Source organism: Canis lupus, chromosome 6, assembly GCF_011100685.1.
Source record: "Canis lupus familiaris isolate Mischka breed German Shepherd chromosome 6, alternate assembly UU_Cfam_GSD_1.0, whole genome shotgun sequence".
Lineage (NCBI taxonomy): Eukaryota > Metazoa > Chordata > Mammalia > Carnivora > Canidae > Canis > Canis lupus.
The window spans coordinates 2,844,959-2,862,500 of record NC_049227.1 but is presented as its reverse complement, the minus strand read 5'-3'; the positions used below and the strand labels follow the sequence as shown (position 1 = coordinate 2,862,500).

Here is a 17,542-nt window from a genome sequence, read left to right as displayed (position 1 = left end):
TTCTCTTCGTTTGCTGGGAGGATGCCTGGCAAAGCTATTAAGTCTGTGATGGAAATGACAGTTAACTGCGGGCCTGTCAGTCCCACTTTGGAAGTCAGCACATCCTTATACCCATTAGGAGCGCATCACGGGAACTTCAGAAATAACCTGCCGTAATACACTGTTGGGTTGTTCCGCGCCTGCTAGCGTACCACCCAGCATGCTTGACGACAGTCCTGCCGTGCCTCTCGTTAAGGGTTTGCTTTGTCGTTGTTTGGTAGGTATTTTATTTTAAAGTTTTAGATTAGGAGTAGTAATTACTTTTGGAGAAAGACAGTAGCGTTATCTCCAGTTGGTGGGTAGATCGTCATTCTTCATATATATGGTCAGTGCTTCGTGGACTTAGAGACTCCTGTTAGTTGAGTTTTCAAGAGAAACTGCATCCGGGGATCCAAATCCCTAATTGGCCTCCTAGGTTTCCAAAGGGGACTATAGATAGATGTATGTTATTTTATTTTATTTTAAATTTTCTTTTTTTTTATTTTACTTACTTATGATAGTCATACAGAGAGAGAAAGGCAGAGACATAGGCAGAGGGAGAAGCAGGCTCCATGCACCAGGAGCCCGATGTGGGACTCGATCCTGGGTCTCCAGGATCGCGCCCTGGGCCAAAGGCAGGCGCCAAACCGCTGCGCCACCCAGGGATCCCTGTATGTTATTTTATTACCAGCTGAGTCTTGGGTCCCAAATTCAAGTCTGATCCCCCACTGGACCATAAGTTTCAGTGGCTCCCCTTACTCCAAACTATGATGCCTGGACTGAGTGGCCAGCCTAGTGGCTGCTCTCCTCTGGGCCCCTGAAATTAAAAAAAGAAATGGGCCAAACAGAGGGATCCAGGAGATCCAGAGGAGGTGCAGTCCTGGCTCAACTCACACACAACCTCCCTCTATCACAGGGACCTTTTGTCTGTCCTTGAAGACGCCACCTTGTCCTTGACCCACAGTAGCATTTCCCTTTAGGAAGTGTAGAAGAGACGTTATGGAACCTTCTAACAGTTAGAAGGTTGGACTTAACAGCTCTTAGAGTCTTGGTTTGTCCATATACCCAGTATGGCTATCTGTTGGGGCACATGCATTCCCTTCCAACTGGCAATTGAGACTTGACACCTGGATAATCACCAGGAAACACCTCTCAGACTCACTGCCATCCAGCAGCTCTCAAAACTTCACTGAGGGACATGTTTCAGAAAAATTCTGTAAAAATATACAATCCTTTTCCTCTAGATTGGCATTTTTCTGAAATGTTTCCTGGTATTAGTTCCCCATAAGACATTAATAGATGTACCTAGGATAGAGGGTTTTGTTTAGAGTTATGGAGTTTAGAATTATGGCTGGCTCAGTCAGGAGAGCATGTGACTCTTGATCTCAGGATTGTAAGTTCAAGCCCCATGTTAGGTGTAGAGATGACTTAAAAATAAAATCTTTAGAATTATTGATTAAATCAAATTAAGCAAACTTATCTGGAAGGGTGGGATTGGGCATGGTGATAGTGTGCTGCATTCACCAAACAGGTTTGGCCTTAAATACCTGTTAACATTTCATAGGTCCCTTGGACTGTGTAGTTTGGGAAATAGTACTGCACATCCTCTGGAGTAAGCCAAAGTACAAGAGAACCAGAGTTCACTTTCACTGCATTCTGCTTTGGGATAGCAACGGCCCACATGAAACTCATTGCCAGCTTCTAAACAAATGTGGCAAGATACCGTGTTGCACATTGCGTATTGTTTCCTTTCTGTAGACTCTGGGGAGAAATAGCCCTCTGGATGTAGAGTTGGGAATAGTTGGACTTCTTCTGAACACTCTCTCTGTATCTGGTGACTCCCGTGAACTACAACTGAGGAGATTTCCCTCTTTCCAGTAGCTGTTGGAATCCTAGAGCTGGCTTTGTTGCCCTCGTGCTATAAGTGACAGGTAGCTGGCAGACAAACCTCATTCTTATCAAGACTATACCTATGTACCTTGTTTCTTCGTCCTTCTCATCTACCAGTAATTTTTCAAAGATTTTTCTTTCCATTATCTTGAAAGCTACCTTAAATCCTTCCTGATCCAAGGCAGGCTAAATGATATACCACATTACCTAGTACCACTCTAGCTAACTAAACTGGTGTTGACTTGTCTGAGGCCATTGGCACTTTGGGCTTATAGACAAGGGTGCTATGCAAGTTGATGTACAGCCTCAGCTGTGGTGAGAGTTAGTTACTTAGCTCATGGCATAGGGAGTTTTTGGGCTCTGGAGACTCTCAAGCGTGGCAGTCCTTGTTTTTCTGTTTCTCCAATCATTGGAGCCATGAAAACAATTCACTAAGCTATGTTTTCCATTTTTTCCCCTCTCTGGTAAACTCATAAAATGGTCTTTTGTCCATATACCTTTTATCCCCCGTAGACCTCCAGCAGGGTATGAAAATAATTTACAGAAGATTCCCTACAAATGTAAAGCTAGAAAGAGCCTTCAAGCTCATCTAGGCTAGTGTTGCCTGATAGGTTTCAGCTGCCCTAGTGCTAGTCTCCAGGTGGCTGCTGGAGGCCCATGTTGAGAGCTCTGGGCCAAAAGGAGCCAAAGGCTGGATTGACTCGTGATGTCTGCTGTGAATATGGCATGAAGTAGAGGTATGAACACTGTACATTTTCTGGCCCCACTGTCTCTCTTTTGACAGATGAAGCTAGCTGAGATGAAGATGGCCCTAGGAATCAAACAGCCTCACTCTGGTCTGGGACACGTTTCACCCCATCTTGCCAAAATAATTCTTATTCTTCCAACTACACAGAGAGTTAACTACAGCACTGAAACATTAAGCTACTGGTAGACTGGCCGTTGAGTTAATTAAAAAATAAAGCACAGCACCCTCTTCACTCATTTTTCCAAGTTCTAAGAGAGTTAAGACATAAGGCCATTCCATAGTCAGACCTCATGAAGCTGTTCTTGTCCACAGTTAGCCATATTCTCTTCATTCCTTTTTTTTTTTTTTTTTTAAATAAAGCCTATCTGTGACATTGAAACATACCTTCCAGTAAATTATTTTCCCTTGGATGCTTACTTGGTCAAGGATGCTGTTAGCCAAAACCAAACTAACAAATTTAATACTCCTAAGGTCTATTCTCTTTTCTTCGGGAAAAAAAATAACAATCAAGGAGGCACATGTTGGAAAACTCAGATTTGGCAACTTTCCTGTCTCAATATACAGTGCTGATAAATGTCACATTAGCAAATATTAATCTTTCCTAATAATAATCCAACCATAATTGAGATGAACAGTTCAGCTCCTAAGGATTTTTTTTCCTTGAAACAATGGAATTCTCTTCCCTAAGCAATTTGCTAATAAAAAATTGGTGCTGTCTTGTTTCTTCCTCTTTGCCTTGGCACCTCAGAAATCAGGTTAGCAGTCTTGTTCACATCTCTACTGATGGAACATTCCATCACATCTTCATAAGTGTCGGAGACATGAGTTCCAAGTGTCCAGAGATAGGACAGAATAGGTGCAATTAATAAATCATTTTTCAGGCTGTGCCTTCTGTGGTCTGTAGACTGCGTTCTCCCGACATGAGTCAAGGTATTTAATGTGATGGAATCCATCTTGTAGGGCATTCTCCATTCAGGCTTAAGTGATTGAATTCACAGTTCCACTGATTTAGTGCATCGTTTGTCACTTTGTGGAGGAGAGGGTTTTGGACCCATTTAGGTGGGAGATTGGCTGGAGTGGGAAGTGGGGGAGAACCCGCCCTCAGCCACCATTTGTCCCCTCTTCAAGCATGATTCATAATCAGCCTGGAAGGAAGAAGCAGAAGATTACAGAGGAGGCCCGGCTGCTCTGCAGGCCAGTGAAGTTTATGGTGTCGGCAGGACACCCTCTAAGATGCTTTCCTTGCCAGGACGCAGACCCCCAAAGATCCAACCATTTTAGTGATGTGGGCATCTTCAATACAGTGCCTCTGAAAATCACCAGCACTGGCTTGGTGGAGCCATACTCCTCGATAATACATTGAGTCTCAAAGAAAATTTCATCTTTTAGCTGCCAGCAGCCCAGTGCCAATTATAGTGAACATCCTTGACAGTTTTGTTCTCGCAACCCCTGAAAACAGTGGAGTTTCGGCACTGGAAGCCAGGCTGGTTTCATATTGACCTTAAACTATGCAGATGTGCCCTGTGCAGGAGCTTGGCTGCCTGCTGAATGGGAATGGGGTAGGTGTGCATGCCTCGGCATCATTGACATTCCAGGAGGGTGCTTCCTGCCCGTCTTCCCCCTCGCCCAGTGCCGCATTTCCTATTAGTTCTTCGGGAAGGAAGGCAGGTCAAAAAGGTGGATAAAATAGGTCAGAAAGAGGGCAGTCTCCAATGGAGTGGGGGGACACCTTCTTATTTGCTGGGAAGAATTCTCTCCAATGGAAAAAAGGGTTCCAAGTGAAGGCATAGGATCCAGACCCTCCCTCTGGAGGTACCCTGGCCATTAGGGCCACACCTTCAGGTCTTCTCTTTATCAACCTGCTCTCTGGCCAAACACACTGGACTCCCTGTAGAATTGCTTGGGTTATGGGGAGAGTCGGGTTATTTTTTAATTGAAAAATAAATTTCTTCTTGAGAAAATGGGAACTCTAAAACCTCCAAAGCAATGGGAGAGCAAACAGATGTTCTAGTGTCTGGACCTAACACAGGAGGTTTTACCTGCGATTCATACACCACTGCGGAATCTGTGGATGAGCTCCAGGGAGCCCTGGGCACCAGTGAACATGTATTTAAAGTTTTGTTTATTTGTGTACTTGTACATTCGCCTCAGAAGAAGGTACGTGGCTTTCATCAGATTTCCAAGTAGATCTGTAACAACAGCTGAAGTCAAGACTCCCTGGGCCAGCAAAGATGAAATATGCACGAATTGTCTCAAACCCTGTTTGTGATCCACCGCAGACATGTTCACTGTCCCAACCCCCTCCTCCCCACCTAACCAGAGCTTTAACAGAGGCAGACCCCGCGTCCCAGAGAGCTATATTTTCATTCAGCAAAGGTTTGAAGAACCTTCCACCTGTGTGAAAAATACTTTACAATCCCTTTTATTTCATCTTTGTTCTGGCAATCATTTGCTCTGGTATAGTTGACTTTAAAAAAAAAAAAAGCCCTTATATTTTACATTGTTCATATGGTTCAAACGTGTCTATCTTAAAGTTCTCCATTCTGTTTTTCATCTTTTGGTCAAGGCTGGGCCCAAATTGAGCTTTGGCCTGTGTGCGACAGAATTTGCTTTTACCCAGAATAATATAGTCGGAATTCTGGAGCTTCTTTAACCAACCCACTTCTTTGACCACAGAGGTCCATGATATTAAGTAGCTTTTCCAAAGTCACACATCTAGTTGTTAGTAGAGGTAATGCATTATGTTTTTTATGCTTTTTATGTTTTTATTAAAGAAAGGAAGGTACTGAATCAATGAAATTTTACAAAGTTGGGGGTTTTCTTTATGGTCATCATTAAAAGAAGGCACAGCATGGTGATGTGGAAATGGCTCAAAAGTCTATGTTCTCGGCCCTTTTGAGACCTGCATCCTTCTCCCACCTCTTCTTGCCTTGTCACCCCATTTCCCCCACCCACTCCAGTCCTCTTATCAAGCTGAGTGGCCAAAGCACCAGGGAGCCTGAGAGGGCTTCCTCCAGGTCTTCTGGGCCTGCATTCCCCAGCTGTGCCACCTCATGGAGAAAGCCCATCAAGTTGTTCGTGTGCTCTTGCTTTTAATGACCCAGTCTTCCCACCATGCTGCCCAGAGAAACAGGAAGGTCAGCGAAAGGGGAAGGGAAAATTACCACTGGTGTTCCCCCAGGGGCCACTTGAGACTTGCCACTTCCCAGGATTCCAGGTGTAGACTCGCCTTTTCATCTGGCAGAAAGCTGCAGTGCGCGGAATGGTGTGTTTTGTTAATGGATCGCTGTTGGTTTCCTTCTTCTTCATGGTTTCTAGTGGCTCTTAGAAACCGCATCTGCTTTGACTGGATCCTCTACAGGGCCAGAGGGGTTTCCACAGAGAGCCCCTGCCTTAGGACTAGGAACTCCTCCTATCTCTGTTCAAATTGTCCCACCATGGTGCTGCCTTAAAAAAAAAAAAAAAAAAAAAGTGTTGTATATATAACCTTGATTATGTCCCTGTAAAGTGAATTTGTAACAACTCCCTCGTGAGCTTAGCAAAAGTATGTCTAGACAATTTTTTCTGGCTTCCCCTCCCAAACCTCTTTGGGTTAAAAATAGGGAAGGATTTGTTTTAATACAGTGTAGTACTGTATCTTTAACCTTTGTCCAAAAGCATACTGCCCATTTAAGTTTTATTTAGGGAAAGTGTGTAACTTATAAGCCAGCTCACTCACACCCTGAGACTGTCCCTGGCTGGCCTTCTTGCTGCCGGTGGATTATCCAAGTCTCCAGAAGTGTTTTACAGGAAGCTTAGATGGAGGGAAGCACTTAATTATTATCCAAATTTTTCCCTTTAGTTAAGTCTTACCGTAAGATATCCCAGAGATTATATTTTTAGCAACCACTTTAAAGAGACTGGGGAGATTAATTTAAAATTGATAATCGCATGGCAGCACCACAGCTTAACAAGCTCGAGGTCTGCCTTGTGGAGCTGGCTGCTCTCAGGGGACGCCAGTTCAATTCTCTTTGCTGCCAGTTGAAATCAGAAATCACAACCGCAGTGATTAGCAGTGAATTCCCTGATCTCCATGCCCCAGGCAGATGGAGAGGGGGCCTGTTTTCTCGGTAGCCAGTAGTTAACCCCTTCGTGGGAGAGGTGACAGACCCAGGAGATGATTCATGGATAGAAGGTGGGGCCTGTCGAGATCTCTGTCTTTACCCAAACTGCCCAGATGGTTCTGAGCATCATCAGTCCCAGAGCCACTGCTTTGGGGGAAGCAATGGTGAATGGAGGCAGTAAGATCCCCGAGACCGCTGACACCTGTACCCGCCCAGTTCAAAGGCCTCCAGAGGCCTCTGCTTCCTTGGCTGCTGGGCAGCTTTGTCAAGCTGCGAGTCTTTCTTTGTAGAAGGGAGCAGAACAGCCTGCTTTCTGCCCCTCTTCCAGCTTTCTGTCTTTAAAAAATGGCCTCTGGCTACCAAGTGGACGATTATGGATAGTATTGTAGAGCAGCAGTAAGCAGTGTTAATGAGCTGCAGGATATCAGACACAAAAAAGAAAATATTTTCCCTGCGGGCCAAACAAAATTAATTTAAAAATTAATGTAAACCACTAATGCTGCAAGTGCCTCCATTAAATTATAGGACTGTGACATGTACAATGCGATATTTTTGCCATTGAATTTGTTATCTAAGAGGTGTTCATTGTTTGTTACGGTGTGAAAAGCTGTTTTCCTCCAGATAAGCTTGTTCATTAGTAAACTGGATCCCTGCCACCACCCTGTTTCTTTGCTCTGAAGCAATGCCTTGTAGCATAAATGCAGACAGCCGCTCTGCTTTTAATATCAGAAATGTAAATCAAAAGCATCCAGCCTGGTTTTAAATGGCTTCAGTCTTTCTCAGGATGAAATCTGGGGGAAAAATTCTTCTCTCTGCTGCTTTTGACACCACAGCTTTGGCAGACAGGCTCTGAAAGAGGCTGATAATTATTAAACAAAGTATCTTGTTTCCCACTGAGGTCTCGGGATCATTCTGTCATTAGACTGGATTTATTTCTAGGGTTTCATTCACGCTGTGACAGTTTGGGATTGATAAATCCCATGTTTTAATTTCAGGCAGAAATGAAACTGGTCAAATGCAATTTGGGAGGGAACAGGCCTTGATGAGATGGCTGTGCATCTTAATGCCTAGACACAGAGCCAGAATGAGAGAGGCATCTTGGGGGGCAGGCGGAGCCCTGAGCCGGAGCGAGCAGCACACCAGAGCCAGGCCGGGAGGCCGCACAGATGTAGGCCCCAGAAAGCCATGTGTATGGCGGCCCAGAGCCCCTCTACAGATGACCGGTTCACCGATCTGGGTTTGTGAGCACCGGTCTGGCCTCTGAAGTCGCCCATCCCGCCAGGCTGAGCCAAAGAGCAAGGCGTGTGCCTCGGAGCCCTGGTGGAGGCTGGCATGCCCCCATCTCTGCTGCCCTCACTTCCAGACACGTGCACCTGCCCCCACCCCACCCTGCACTGGACGTGACCTTGGCCCAGCCCCACCCGAAGTGCTGATAGCTTCTTCTCGCACCTCCACGCTCTGCTTCTCAAAGTATTCAAGAAGCTCAGGGTCTGATTTTTTTTTTTTTTCCCCTCAAAGGGAAGCTAAAATTACTGACTCCTCTGATACTTTTTGGCTCTATTTACTTACTTAGCAAATATCAAATTCAGCATAATTTCAAATCTGAGGGGTGCATCACTAGCCAGTTGAGAGCAGAGAGAAAACCTGATGAGAAATAAAGCTCATTTCCATAGGAACAAGATTATTAAGATGCTGTGTGTAAAAGCACTTGGAGAGCCTGACCGGTCAGCTTTGGGAGGGCCTGAAAAGAGCCACCTGTCCCTGCCCTGATGTGGAAGCAGCGGACTGACACACAGGAATGATGCTCTGCTCCTTGGCAGGGCTCCGTGGCTTCCCGCAGGACTGTTGGTGCTCCACAACACAGACGGGCACCAGAGGGGCAACAAGAATGGTGTTAAGAGGCCCCTCCGCTTCCAGAATCTCCATTTATTAATGAGGAAAGTGGGGGTCCCAGTAATGGCTTGCTGCTGGAAAAAAAAAAGATAAAAGGCACAAACTAACTGACTCATTCTGAGAGGCCCATTGGAAACTTGTGGCAAAGGCTTCCAACTGGTCAAGCTAATCACACATAGTAAAGCAGGAACTGACCTGCCACCACTAAGATGACCATATGTCTTGCTTTGCCTGGGTCAGTCCAGTTTTATGGGTGGCATAGTTGTTAGCAGCCCCCCTTCCACTCTTAAGAACACCTCAGTTTGAATGTGACATGATATAGTCATCCTAGCTATCACCCCACAGCTTGCCAGTTCATTCAAGGTAATTTACAAGCCTTAAATGGCCCCATGAATCAGAACCTTGCTGAAAAGTTATAGGATACAGACTGAACAAAACTGATGAAATCAAGTTCCAAAAAAGTCCAGAACAAGACCACAATTTAAAAAAAAAATTATGCACAGACATAGCAAAAGTGTAAATACCATACTATGCATAATAAATAATCAAATTAGTGACAGTGTCTCTGTGAAAAGGTATTCAAAATACATATTTCAGTTGGATGGAGGCTGTCTTCCTTACATATATTCTTATATTATCCTTTATTTTTGGAGGCAGAAATATTTAACTTAAAATAGCTTTCAAGATAATTATGATTAGGTCAACGTGGAGGGGAAATGATTGCATTAAAGTGTAAGAGGGTATGTGTATATAGTGAAGGGGGAGATTATATTTAAGGTCCAGCATTTCAAGAATTGCTGTTGGCTTTTAGAGAGGAGGTTGCCAGGAGCAGGAATTAGGCTCTGTATTTTACCTCGGGGAGAACGCTGATACCCAAGGGTACAAAGAAAAATGTGCAGTCTTAGGGAAGGCCTTCAAGGGGGAGGGCCAGGTGACATGGCATCCACTAGAGAACTTTGTGCTGGCCCAAAGAATCATACTGAAATCTGAGGGAATCCTCCTGGAATAATCTTGAGGAAGCTTTCCTTCTGCCCAGGAGACTGCATTTTTAGGCTTGAACCTTCCTTGGCAAACACCATAACCGCCTCTAGTCCCAATCTCAGAATTGTCTGGCCCCCAGAGACTATACTTCTGGGCAAAGAAAGGACCTGCTCCCCCTTCTCCCCATTACTTTTAATCTTTACAGCTGATGTGTATTTTCAAGCATATTTCCAGAATTTCTGTCAAGTAGGTGTAGGCATAAGTCCTAGTCATACTGACTAGCTTATGAAAGCTGCTATGAGTGAGTAAGATGGCCCCCAGAAAGAGAAGGGATTCCACATGGGAATGCTTTTTCAAGAGGAAATTAGACCTGAGAACATAGAGGCATGAGAACGTAGGGTTTGGCCTGAGCACACATCTTCTCGTACCCACTGTGCTGTTAGTACTCTTTCACACGGGCAAGTGGTCCTTGGCAAGCCAGCAGCTCTTTGGTTTGGGCCTTTTATGTTTGGTTGCTTACCTGGGGCTTGAACTCATAACCCTGAGATCAGGAGTTGGAGGCTTGACTGGCTGAGCTACCTAGGAGCCCCATACTTTGGGCACCTGGGATAGTGATCTGCATAGAGCCAGTGGTTGATATGAGCCTCTTTACAGAGACCGCAACAACTGACCTATATTGAGGGCATACCACACACCAGCTCTTTGGTACAACACTTAATACAGTTTCTTGCTTTCACTACAAAGTCACCTGTTGAAGCAGGTTTTTGGATCAGCCGCGTGAAATTGCCATTTTTATATGTCAAAAACAGTCACATATCAGCAGCTTTAGATGATTGGGTCTAATCTCATTGTATTCAAAAACAGTCAAATGCCGGCAACTTCACATACTTCAGTGTAATAATCTTTTGTGTTTGGCAAGTGCAGAAATTGAGGCACTGGAACTTGCTCAAAGTCAGCCTGGCAAGCAGGTGGTGGAGCTGGGATTTGAACTAGGTAGTCCAACCGCAGACCTTGGCAATGCCTTGCCACACCATGCTGCCTCCTCCTTGGGTGGAAGACAAAGAAAGGCATGTTTTCATGGCCTAGGTGTTCCAAACAGTCCTTCCATGCCTCGCCAGCTTTGAGATCAAAGATGGCTGGTCAAATGAATCCGATGTTTCCCGGAGTCTTGGGTTATACTCATGATGCTCTGTTTGAAAAGAATGATATGTAGTGAGCACACCAGAAATCTGGAAGATGGAAAAGCTCTCTTTACGATCTCTGCTCCTCTCTCCAGCAAAGAAAGAAATCGGTGTGGTGCCAGCAGAGGTGTTCTCAGCAGGACCTGGCCCATTAAATGAAAGACTTCCATGCTGAGCCAATCAAGAGAGACCTGGACAAAAATCAGACTCTTCCCTGCCCTGGAAACCCATGCCTTGAATCTGTAATTCATCTGTTAAATCAAGTGTGCAGCCGGTGGTTTAGCACAGAGGGGGACAGCAGAGCAGGGAAGAGAGAGGGGCAGAAGCTGCGGCACTTGAATTTCTAGCATCAGAGTGAAGTTAGGAAAAAGAAACAGGGCTGTGATAGCTTCTTGGACCTTATGTTTCCAGCAAAGAGAAACCAGCAGGAAAGATTTTTGAAAACTGATGAGCTGGTGGAGGCATTAGAACAATGGCGGAAGAGACAGGGGCCCCAGGGGCTGAATAAAGCACAGTGCTGCTGTTGCCTTTCAACAAGACTGAATAAAGTTTAGGATTTTTTTTTTTAAGGGACTTGTAGCCATTTTTAAACTTTCATTTTTTTGTAATGTCACAGATAATCTTTTTATCTATTATCCACTGGCTCTTTTCGTAGAGGCATTTGCATCAAATAGTGCTGCACAGATCATGACTATCTCTAGCGGGGAAAGCAGCTTGAAATGAAAGGTTACTCACTCCCTCTGCTTTCCCTGGCTTTGTTCTTGATTCTCGCACAGTTTTTTACATCTGAATTCAGGTATTTCTGGAGTTTTCCTTTAGAAAGCCTTCCATTCTGAGATCTAAGCAGATCCAGACTGGTCTGTGTAGCGGGGGTTACAAAGCATATGTTTCCTGAAAGTGAAGCATCTACTTTGAAACATTTGTCAGCTACCCCGTGTCCTCCAGAATCCCTCTGGAGCATTTCCTATGGCGACAGCACCGGTAGGAAGGTGGGCGCTCCCACAGCGGGTGGGGGTCCTGTCCCCAGCACTGGCCTCCAGTGGTGGTGGCGGTGGTGGTGAGGAGCATGGCCTCCTAAGCATGCACTACTAGGCTGAGCCGGGCGGTGCGCCCGCTCCTTCCAGCCGCACGGAGAAAGGGCCTAGGGTGGATTTCCTTCCACTCCTTCCCCACGTGGGGACTAGGAGACCTGAGCTCTCCCAGTGGGAGAGGTGGGGGCCGCGTGTGGACTGAGTATGTTGGGAACCAGACTGTCATCTGGACTTGCAGGATGAGGAATCCAAAGCAAGCCCATTTGTTTGCAAAACCCCAATGGGGAACAAAATGGCCTACAAAGTCATGGAGCTAAGACAATAGTTTCTGTTCAGCTTCCATTCCTTAGCTCATCCCCTCAAGTTCTAGGGGGATTCTGGGAGGGACAGGAGTGATTCTCAGGCCTGTGTGACAAAGCCTCTCATGGAAGCAGCCTCCTCTTCCCCTCCAGCTCCCTACTTGGCTGCTAGCCACCAGAACATCCCCACCATTCCCTCCCACAGAGCCTAGAAACATTTCTTTCCCTCTTCAAAACGAGTGAGAGCAGTCTGCAGAGGCATGACCCACTGGGCCTCTGTGGCCTACATGTTCACACTGTGCCTGGAACTTGGTGGCAAACAGCTGTGCTTAGGTTAACAGCAGCCTCACCGAGCTGTGGCCAGGGGCTTGTCTGTGCATTTCTGTATCTGCAGAGTCCCTGCCACAGGGAACCCTGGACTCTGGGAAGTACTGACAAGCCCCTCTAGCTGGAGGGCAGTTCTCCTTGGCTTTTGTATGCCTCCCTTGGGTACTGCACTTACCCTCACAGAGGCCTGCCAGGGGAGTGACATGGGGCGCATCTGCCCCACAGGACACCAGAGCGTGGGCAGGTCGATGTGATTTGCCAAGTCCACAGGGCTGGCGTCTGAGTAAGCTTCAGAGCTAGGGTCCTTCTGAGTGTGAATCACTTGTTCTTAACTGTCTCCCAGTTACCTCAGTTGCCAGTTCTTTGGGGGCACACTGTTCCTTTATTTTAGGGACTCTTAAGCCACACGATACTAAGCGTGGCAGCCGTGAGGATTTGTTTCAAGAGAAAGGTAGCGTCAGACTAATACGGTAGCTTCCTTATCCCTGAGCTTGTCAGTGCAGACCTTTGAGCCAGTCATCATCGTTTTATATTCGTATGACAGAAAAGAAGTTTCTGTTAAGTCATAAATATACTAGAGCCCTTATGACTAAATACATGAAAATAATCTCTCCTTGGGTGTGGAGCTCTCCCAGGGCTATGGCAGGAATGTAGAAACCCTTTCTGAGTTGTCAACCAAACGTAACAGATTTCCCAGTTGTAACACACATACACTGTAGCTGTGAATATAAAACCCTCCCAGAAAGCAAACTAGTTCTGTACCATGTGGTTTTCCTGATGTGCTGCAGCTTTTCTGGGAGAGCTCTGTGAGTTTAGTTTCATTGTATAGATATTTGTGACACTTTTAATAAGTAAAGTGCCTGCTTAATTGCTTTTATTTAACTGGCTTCAGAGTTAAAGGGAACCGTAGTGAATGTTTCCTTGTCCGGATTACGTAGATTAGCAACATGCATGGCAAATGCACACTCTTGCCCAGGCCGGCCTCCAATCATGACTTGAGTACCCGTCTCTGCTTCTGTAAGGCTCAGAAGAAAACAGTGCTAATATCTCCCTGCCCACACCCCTTGACTGGGGAAACCATAAGAGCAAACGAGGAAAAGTGGGTGCCCCTGGATGTGACCTTAGGCCAGGGTTCACCGGATGTGGTATGCCAGACCCGATCTGCTGTGGCCCATTTAGAAGCTTTCACTTCATAAGACATGCCCTCCCCCATTTGCTGGGGGGAGGAGTTCTGAGAGCCATACCAGCCCACTCTGACGGGATGTCTTGCTCCCTGGTGACAGGATGACCCACATGTCCTTAAAGCACCTGGTGCCCTTGCTCCTGCCCGCCGCCTGCTGCACACTCTGTAGGCCATGCATGCCTGCACACTGTTTGCTGGCCCCTCTCTCACCTGGACCTGACTGCTGAGCAGGTAATCCAACATCCCTCGGTGTGGCGGGCACTGCAGTTGGCACAGCTCTCAAAACTATGCACCTACCGAACGTGTAGAAACAAACCTCTCAGCCTCCTGGGAGTTTCAAGGGTCCCCTCATGGCTGAGCCCTCCAAAGACATTCTAGTCTGTAAAAATAAGAGCGATTGAAAATGATGCTGGTTTCAGGGCCCCTGGTGGCTCAGGTGGTTGAGCATCCAACTCTTGATTTCGGCTCAGATCATGATCTCAGGGTCGGTCGTGAGATGGAGCCCTGAGTCAGGGCTCTGTGCTCAGAGGGGTAGTTTGCTTGGGACTCTCTCCCTTTCCCTCTGCCTTTCCCCTTGCTCACGTGCTCGCTCTCTCTTGCTCTCTCTCTAATCTTTTTTAAAAAGTGATGCAGGTTTCAAATGTAATACTAGGTCATTGATAAAATTTAGAAAGTTCAACACATACTAAAAAATAACCACATCTGTCAGCAATATAGCCTACGTGTTTGTGTGTTTATTCGATATGAACCATTGAGGGATGGACAGAGTCCTCTTTCTTTCTCTTAACTTTCTGCTACGAGCACTGCAGTGTTAACACTGCAGTTAAGGGACTTGGGTTTGGGAGCCACGCTGCCTGGGTTTGAACCCAGGTCTGCCACTCAACAGTTCAGTGACCTTGGACAGGTCTTTTTGACATGTTTATAATTCCACTTTCTCACCTGTAAAATAGGGGTAACAACACCTACTTCGTTGGGGTGTTCTGAGGCATTAACACAAAAAAGGCACTACGAATAATGCTTCCTGGCATGCACTAAGCACTGAATAACCTAAGCTGGTAATATTTTTTTGATATTTTATTAAATGAGAATGTACTATTTCACAAGTGAAGGACCTGTGAGTCCATAAAGACCGGGACCGAGACAGGAGTATTATCCACTGCACTCCCTACTCAATCCTCATCCACCTGGGGGGAGGCGGCACCACCCAGAAGCCCCCCATTTGAATGATGTTCAAAGCTGAGCATCCCGCCTTCCCATTCAAATCAAGGCCAGATGCTAGCTGGAGACCCGAGTCCAGTGCCGTAGGTGGCGCATCCCTTAATTAGTGGAGATCATGGAGCAGGGATTCAGCAAGCCCTGTATATTATCAACCACACTTTATTTTTCTCCCTAAGGTACAAAGTGCTGTTGAGTCGCCACCAAACCTAGGATGGCAAGTGAGGGACTGCTTCTCCCACTGAATGGATGGGAAAGCTGAGTCCTTGGGTACAGTTGGACCACAGGTCCCCTCAGTGGGGATAGGAGGCTTGTTCCCCTCAGTGTCAGGGTCTCTCCACAGTAACATCTGGCTGCTTTTAAAGCTCCCCCTGTGACCTCAGTACATAGGCCAGCAGGGCAGGCACAGTACATGAGTGGCCCAGCAGCCAGCCCTTATTCCTGTGACCTCTAGCCTGGAAATGAACTGAAGATGGGGTCAGGCCAGTGATCTTAAAGAGTGGTGAGAAGAAAAACTGACATGCCCAAATCTATTCATACCCCCTCCTAGCAGAGCTCTGACTGGGGCTGAAACCAGTGGTTCTCAAACTTGTGCATGCACCAGAATGGTCTGAAAGGCCTGTAAGAATGCAGGCTGTGGGCCCCACTGCCCTAGAGTTTCTGCCCAGGTAGGTCTGAGGTTGGGTCCAAGGACTTGAATTTGAAACAAGTTCCCAGATGATGCTGGTCCAGGGACCACACTTTGAGAACCTGTGCTTTGATAGCAGGCCTGGATCCCTGCTCAGAAACATAACAGAGTGGTTCAGGTGCTGAGCTCTGTAAATTCAAATTCCAGACACGAGGCAACCAGGTCAGAAGCCCTTCTGGAATTTGTGCATTCAAAGACCACAGATAACAATTTTGGCAGCTCCCTGGTCCTGAGCGCAAAGGAGAAGCTCTCTGCAGCTTCTGCTTCTGTCTACCCCACTTTGATACTTTCCTTCCATTTCTGTGGAGAGAAGTTGCAAAGGCCAGACTAGAGACAGCAGAAAGGGTGCTAGGAGTGGGTGAGTGCAGTAACTTTAGTGAGGGATAAATGTGTCCAGAACCACCAAAAATGGGGTGGGCAGTAAGAACTGCTGCTTGGTGGGCAGACATGCAAGCTGGCATTGAAGCAGCCTCTTTTAGGGGCCTGGTGATATTTGCAAGTGCCCCCCCTCCCCCCAGCACACCTCTGCGATGAAGGCCATTGAGGTGTTGTGGCTGAAACTCAGCGAGTAGAGGGCTGGGTTTGCATGGCCACTCGGTCGCTTACCAGCCCAGGCCCAAGGATGTCTCTAAACCACGCCAAGCCTCCCTTCTTAATGTGTACGATGGAGATAATGCTCCCTGACTTCACCAGCGTCTGGTTGTGGGTGACCCAAAGGGCATGCATCTGGTGCTGGGCTGCATTCCTGGGCACGTCTCCAAGGTTGGGGCTCTCTGCAAGGAAGGCGGGCCACAAGGGCAGCCCGGAGCTCTTGAGACATGTTTAGGAGGAGGCCTGTGGCCGGCAGCCTTCCACCCACTCACCTTCCCAAGTCCCTGCGCCCCTGCATCTTCCGTTCCTCCTCTGTACCATGAAGTTAGAGAAAATGCTTCATTCAGAATCTCTTCTGGCTGTAAATGGCTTGAGCCGGTTGTCAGGCGGAAGACTCCAGTACAGACTGTGACGTCTAAAACCCCAAACAGCAAGGAGCGTGTCTGGCAGACCAGCCGTCTGGATGGGTGGGGCGGGTCAGTGGTCCCAGGCGCCGACGACCGACCTGTCGCGCAGCCCCAAGCCTCAGCGCGCCTCGGGGCCGCCCGGGCTACCCAGGCCGCGTCCCCGCCTGCCCTCCCCGCCCGCCCCCCGGGAGCCGGGAGCCGGGAGCCGGGAGCCGGGAGCCGAGGCTGCCGAGTGGGCGCTCACCCCGCCCGGCCGCGAGACCCCAGCCGGCACGCCCGGGCTCGCGGCGCAGCCAATCGGCGCGTGCACCGCGGGTGACCTCCCCCGGGCCGGGGATAAATTGTCAAGTTTCCCCTCCGCGGGTGTCACTCTTCCGGGCTCATTAGGAGCGCCGGGCCCGAGCGCGAGCGGCGCCGAGTTCGCGGGTGGAGCCGGGCGGGCCGGGCCGGGCGGGGGCGCGCGGGGCTCCGCGGAGACCGCCCGCTCCGGAGCCGCCCCCGCGCCAGCGCCGCCCCGCGCCCCGCGCCCCCGCGCCCCGCGCCGCCCCGCCCCGGAGCCGCCCCGCGCCCCCGCCCCGCGCCCCCGCCGCCCCGCGCCCATCCACGCCCGCGAGAGGCCGGGGCGCTGGCCCCGCTGCCCGAGCACCGCGGGCGATGGCGCGGACGCCGGCACCTGCCCGCCGAGCCCCGCGGCGCCGCTCCTGCCCGCCGTGACCTCGGGCGCTTCCCAGACGCGAGGCGCCGCCGGCTCCAGCCGGGCGCTGGCTCCGGGATATTCTCGCGCCCGGACCCGCCTTTGCTTCGTGGGTAAGTCTCCGCGGACCGCGCCGCCCGTCCCCAGCCCCGGGGAGCGCCTGCGGCCGTGGAAAGCCCCAGCCTGGGGCCGCGGGGGCCCGGGAGGAGGACCGACTCCTGGCGGCCGCCGTCCCGCGACGGGAGGGGTCAGCGGCGCGGGTGCTCCTCGCCGCGGCGCCTGGTAGATCGGCA

The 17,542-nt window shown here is 48.6% G+C and overlaps 1 protein-coding gene and 1 long non-coding RNA gene across 13 annotated transcripts in view; one reads left to right on the top strand and one right to left on the bottom strand.

Moving 5' to 3' along the window:
* The window catches only part of AUTS2 (activator of transcription and developmental regulator AUTS2), a 1,128,325-nt gene that overhangs the window by 933,094 nt on the left and 177,689 nt on the right, over window positions 1-17,542 (top strand). The gene's annotated exons all lie outside the window — the stretch shown is intronic.
* Window positions 5,063-16,706, bottom strand: LOC111096182. 2 transcript variants are annotated; one of them, XR_005360507.1, is made up of 5 exons: window positions 16,421-16,706; window positions 13,865-14,033; window positions 11,550-11,705; window positions 10,154-10,822; window positions 5,063-6,103 (listed from the first exon to the last, which is right to left on the bottom strand). It is a non-coding gene; the product is annotated as an uncharacterized LOC111096182 (long non-coding RNA). The 2 variants fall into 2 exon arrangements; XR_005360508.1 differs by lacking the exon at window positions 11,550-11,705.